We start from the raw sequence: 6,056 nt of genomic DNA, 5'->3' as shown, positions 1-6,056 counted from the left end.
GTTCACTCTTTTAAACATGCTGGCTAGCGTTCAGGAAGTTCTGGGGGAGACTGCCCAGCAATGCCGAGGGTTATAAATGAGTCCATTAGGGGAGGTGGATTTGCTAAAAGGTTGTCTTCATTCCACCTGGTCCAAAGCAGTGCTCACATGATCGATGATTTCAGGGCCTTCGGACACATCTTAAACCTCGGCACATTCTTAATGCCTCAAAAGTTTCCAATTAAAGTCAAATGGCTCTTGGCAAAGTCCAAGGCATTTTTACTAACTAAAATAAATACCTGGGCAGGCTCCATGGTTTACGACTTCTTCACACGCCTGAGGATAAACAGCAAGAGACCGAGGCTAGAGGCACATCAGAGCCGAGAGGCCGAGCAGCCCCGGAAAGGCTCCCTGCTCCTGATGCCACGCTGGCCCAGGGGCTCCGTGGGCACTGGGCTGGATGGGGCCTGCCACTCCATCCTTGGGAGGAAACCAAGGCTCAAGGCAGCAGTGAGGTGGGGGTCCTGCCAAGGCACTGGGCCCAAGGGGAGCTGATTGCACCTGCCCCATGGGCCAGCTTGGGAGGCAGGAATGCAAAGCCCCCGGAAGGTGCCGGCACAGCCAGCCACACCATCACCCTTTTTGGTGGACCTGTGCAGGTGGCCTTTCATGTGGGGGACCTGCCCACTAGAAGGCCCCCTGCTCGGCCACCTGGCTGCTGTCACCTCCATGCTCGCAGGTTTGTCCCAGCAGCAGCGCTGGTGTCTGGGGCTGGGTCCCAGCTTTCTGCTTCAAGGAGAAGCAGCTCCTGAGAGGTCAGACCTGTCCCGGAACACTGGCGTTCTGGCCTTGGAGCCGTAGCTTAGGAGGAGCCCCTGGGGATGCTTACCTGGACGCCTCCCCCAGGAAGGACCACTTACCTCTTCTTCCTCCCCCAGGCTCTGCCTGTCCCCTGCCCATTGACCTAAGGAAGGCCAGCCCTTACAAGACCCCAGCCCAACCCCAGGAGCTGAGGTCCCTGGAGCAGCATCCTGATGCACCTAGATGGCCTAGGACCAGGTGGCCTTCTTGGGCAGGTGAGCTGAGGTGGGAAGAGCCCTCCTCCCTGAAAGGAGGTGCCACATGGTTGGTGCTCAGCCCAGTGCCAATGGTCCAAGGGACCCCAGAGTGGTGGCCTAAGGGCATGTCATCAACCCAAAAGCAGGTGGCTGGTCCCTGGGAGTGGGGTGTGGGGCCTCTTGGAGGAGTGTGGGCACTGCCTGCCTTCCGCAGGGCTCTGCCTGTCTGGGGCAGGCGGTCTTCCTGCCCGGGGTCTTGGCTAGGCACCCTCTCTGCCTCAGAGCACCGTGAGTGCTCGGTGAACACCTTGCCAGGCCTGTGCAGTGCTCTGAGGCCCCCTGTGCCCCCCCACCTTTCCCAGGTGGGCCCCTCTCCATACCTTCCCACAGCCCTGCTCCCCTCCTCCAGCATCCGGTCCGGCTGCAGCCTCTCCTGCACCAGGTCAGGGGCGGGTTCCCTTCCTGTCTTCCCCCTGAGTCTCTTCAGTTCAGTCACACAGATGAGATTTCTTGTTTTATGGCCATTTGTGGAATAGGCACTGGTAAAGCTGGCAGGTGCCCATCCTGTGTCCATGGCAGGCACCTGCATCCTACTAGGGTCACCAAGCCTCTTCCAGAGGATGTGGTCCAGGTGAGCCATGGGGTCAAGCCCTGCTCTCTGTCCCTGTGCTCATGGCTGGGAGCCTTCAGGCCTTGCCTGCTAGTTCAGCACAGCCCTCAGGCACATGGGACTGCCCATTGCACAGATGGACATCTGAGGGCGCCAATGGTAAGGGCCCCATGGACACGCCCAGCAGGTGGCACCTGCAGCTCCTTTGGGCCAAGCAAGAACTCTGGAGAGTGCCATGTACTAACTCAGTAATAGTGCCTAAGTCCCCATTCTGTGCCTGCTGCCCTGGTGCCCCTGAGGTCTGAGAACCCCACAGTTCTGCCTCCTCCAGAGAACAAGGACAGGGCCCTGCTCAGGCCACCTGCCCACCCCCCAAACCTCCCATTGCCTTGCCCAGCCCTGCTTGGGGTGGCCTGGGGTCAGGGGTCCTGAGGCCTCTGGACTTGTTGCCCTGGTTCCAATTCTGTTCCCGGGGCTGATGTCATCTCCTAGACCCGCCTCCTCATCTGCAGACAGTGGGGAGTCCAGGCAGGAAGGTGGCCGTGCTGCCAGAGCCTGTGGGAGGTGCCATCTGTGTCCTCACCATGGAGCCTAACAGGACCAGCCATCCAGGCAGCCCACGTTCTCTCCAGGACATCCACTGCTTTGGGATGGAGCTCACCTTGCTCCCCAGCAAGCAAGCATTTCTCCTGTTCCATCTTTCTCCTTTTTTGGATTGGATTTGGTTTGAATTCTAAATTCCTTCATTGTCTTTTTTCCTCGTTATTTTGTGATGTTTATAAGCAGTATTCTGACAATTATGAAAAGTATGAGAAGTAAGACTGACAGGGCCAGGGTTGGAGAGGGTGTGGGGCAGCACAGACCCCTGTCCTCACATTGGGCATGCCAACCTGTCCAGCTGCACTTGGGAAGCCAGCTGGTAAAGCTGGCAGGCCCATCCTGTGTCCTGGCAATTCTGCTCCAGGCAGGTGCCCACACACAGGCCCTGGATCCTGGGACAGCAGCATATCCACGAACCTTCTCTCAGCAGCAAAGTTGTGGACATCCACACAATGGCGCACATGTGGTGTTGAGGAGAATTCATCACATTACGTACGTAATCCTGTGAAGAGACAAGTCACAGAAGAATACAAGTACATGGGTCCATTTCCATGAAGTCTGGCTGCCAGGGAGCATGCAGAGATGCCAGACATCTGAACACAGGTTAGATGCAGAACTGGGGGCAGAGGGGACCTGGGGGTGGGGGCAGGTGGGACGGGCCCCCACACAGGACGCTGTTTCTGGGAGTCTTTCTACCTCACACGGTGTGATAAAGTGACACTTCTACAAACTTCCCAGAGTTATTGAGCAGGGGTACCTGAAGGTGTGTCTGGAGTGCCTGGCTCCCCAGGCTCAGAGAACCCTGCCCCCACCACACCCCAGCCAGAGGCTCTGGTTTACTATTGGGGGCATGTGTCCCCGGATGTCCCAGCCCTTCCCTGCATCTGGCCCCGAAGCGCGCCTGGTCCCTCCCATGCATGGAAATGTGCAGGCTTCAGAATCCCAGAGGCTGCAGGTTAATGTGGAGGACATCCCGCCCCAGCTGGCAGGCCCCTCACCTGGCATCCTCCTCCCTGGCTCTTGCCGGAGCCCCAGCAGCCACCCCAGCTCCTGCCAGCTTCTCCCGGGGCCCAGGTCTCTGCCTCCCTGCGGACAGATGTGGGTACCCCCACAGCTCCGGGGGAAGGCGTGCCAGTCCAGAAACACAGAGGGCTCATCTGGCGCCCGCACCTTCGCCTCTGAATCCAGGCCCTGTCCCCACAGGGGGCTGCCTCATCACTGTGTGCAGCCCCAGGTATGTTGAAGTCCTGGGCCCCAGGACCTCCGGATGCAGCCTTACTTAGAGACAGGTCAAGAGAGGGTCATATTGGAGCAGGCTGGGCCTGGTCCGACGTGACTGATGTCCCTGTAAGAAGAGGAGAGCCAGCTACAGACCCCCAAGGGGAACGTCACGTAAGGAAGGAGGCCGAGGTGAGGGCAGAGCCACATGCCAAGGCCGCCCAGGGCTGCTGGTAGCACTGGAAGCTGTGGAGGCAGGAAGGTCCCGCCTCTGGGGCCTCTGCAGGGGCGCGGCCCTGTGCCTCCTGATCTTGGACCTCCGGCAGCAGCACTAGGACAGGTTAAGCGTGTGGGGTCTAGGCCGCCTGGTCTGTGGCGCTTGTCACCACAGCCCCAGGAAACAGGCACTCTGGCTTTCAGCACAGAAGGGGGTGAAACAGCCGGACCCCCTTCTCCCAGGGGAACCTGCGGCTCCTTCTCTGATGGACACCCCTTCCAGCAGCCCCTGGGCCGGCGGCCCGGTGCTGACGTCCAGCTCCCTCCGCTGCTCTGAGACGCTTTGTCCCCAGCGAGCTCCCTGTGGACATGAGCTCATGCATCCCATCCCAGCATCGCTGGGCAGGACTGCGGGGTGCTGTGCGGGGCGGGTGGGGGGAGCCCTGCTCCAACGAGGTCCTCAGGGCGGTCCCCGAGCTCCCGCGCTCTTCTTCCCACCCCACCCCCTCCCTCCCCCTTCCCACCCCGCCCCCTCCCTCCCCCCCTTCCCACCCCGTCTCCCTCTCGCCCCTCCCTGCTGTGTCCCCCCCTCCTGTGCCCCTTCTCGCACCCTCACCCGCCCTCCCTCACTGTCTCCCTCTCCCCCTTCTCTCCTGCTTCCTTTCTCTTTCTGCCTCCCCTCCCCCCTGCATCTCTCCCTCTCAAATCTCCCTGACTCTGTAAAGAAATGAGAAAACACAGACCTTTCTGGTCACAAATGTTTTCAAATGCCTGCGTATTAATGACTGTGAATATGTGGGTTGGCGAGAGGAGGGTAATCTTTCTTGTCTTAAATGAGAAAAAGTCATAGGAAAAATGGGCTTTGTGTTGTCAAGCATTACCCTGAGCAGACACCCTCTGAGCGCCGGCCCCAGGGGCTTCCTGAGACCTGCTGCATTTTTCCTGGAGGAGCGTGTTTAACGTCAGCACCCTGAGGAGCTTGGCGGAGAAGAGCCCAGAGGCCAAATATTTACACAGCCAACCCCAAAACCCATGGAAATGACCTCGTGAACATTGTTTTTAATTCATAAGACATGGTGATGAATAGGAGCCACCGCCATGTCCAACATACGTTTCTGGACATGGAAGCGGGGTACTGGGCTCCCGAGGGGCAGCGACATGGCCGGGAGGGGCTCTGGGGCAGGTGGGCCAGTATCAGCCCTGATCCAGCTTCCTCACCATGTGGCCTTGCCTAAGCCACCTCGCTCTCTGAGCTTGAGATGGTGTCATCCTGTGAGATGTTGGGAAGGATGCCAGCACCTGGGTGCGTGGTGGGGATGAAATGTAGTGGTGAGTGCAGACCTCTCAGCATGCAGGTCTCTCAGGTGGCTGTTAAGATCCCTGCAAAGAGCTGCCATGCGTGCCCAGGTTCAGTGGGATGGCAGGGGAGCTTCTAGGCAAGGAGCCAAGCTGACAGGAGGCATCAGAGGTGTTCTCCTTTGCTTTTGAATTTGGAACCTCTGGCCCAGGAATGGCTGATTGGTGACTGTCCTCTGGTCCACCACTGTCCCTGCCTATGCCCCTTGGACCACACCATATGTCCACTGCCATCCACTGCATCTCCATCTGAGGCTTTCTGCCCCCAAGGCCTGCCTCTGCCTGGGTGAGGCCATCCAGGATGGCTGGATGATTAATGGCCCTCAGGACCAATCTCAACCACTGACTCAAGTGAGCTGGAGGTCCATACTCATCCAATGGATTGGCTGCCTCTGAGGAGCATGCTCCACATTGGCTCCCAGAATTCTCCAGTGGGAGTAAGCTCATTGCCTACATCATTAAGTTTGACAACACACCCTCTGTCTGTCTGCCTTCCCTGCCCTGCCTCATGTCCACCCTCCTCCTGGTGCTGCTTGGGATCCTCTCCTCAAATAAGCTATTTGCACCATAATCCTTGCCCATGGCTCTGCTCCTGACACAGCCCAAGCTCATGCTTTCTCTATCTCTGAATTAACCAAACTGTGATTTCCCATGGCCCATACCAACTCTCTTCCCCTTCTTAGCAAATTGCATTCCATCCTTCCAGTTGCTCATACTCAAACTCTTGGCAACATCTTTGATGCCTTTCCTTCTTGACTCCCTACATCTGATTCATTATCAATAACCTGTTGGCTCTAACATCAAAACATATTCAGAGCTTTCTCATACCTAATCATGTTTCATCAAACCATATGAACCATAAAATCATACAAAGGTGATTACAAAGAGGAAAATCTTGAGAGGCAAAGAAACACTGAATACAGAGAAACAGATAAAAACACAGCAGACTTCTTGTTAGAATATATGCAAGGCAGAAAATAATGGAGAAGCATCTTTAAAGTATTGAAAGAAAACATTGT

At 57.3% G+C, this 6,056-nt stretch overlaps 1 long non-coding RNA gene across 1 annotated transcript; it reads left to right on the top strand.

Moving 5' to 3' along the window:
* Window positions 1-334: 334 nt before the first annotated feature.
* Window positions 335-2,385, top strand: LOC118918284 (uncharacterized). The gene is made up of 3 exons (XR_005027082.2): window positions 335-718; window positions 918-1,055; window positions 2,160-2,385. It is a non-coding gene; the product is annotated as an uncharacterized LOC118918284 (long non-coding RNA).
* The last annotated feature ends 3,671 nt before the right edge of the window (window positions 2,386-6,056 follow it).

Source organism: Manis pentadactyla, chromosome 3 (assembly GCF_030020395.1).
Source record: "Manis pentadactyla isolate mManPen7 chromosome 3, mManPen7.hap1, whole genome shotgun sequence".
NCBI lineage: Eukaryota > Metazoa > Chordata > Mammalia > Pholidota > Manidae > Manis > Manis pentadactyla.
This window is presented reverse-complemented; position numbering and strand designations above follow the sequence as displayed.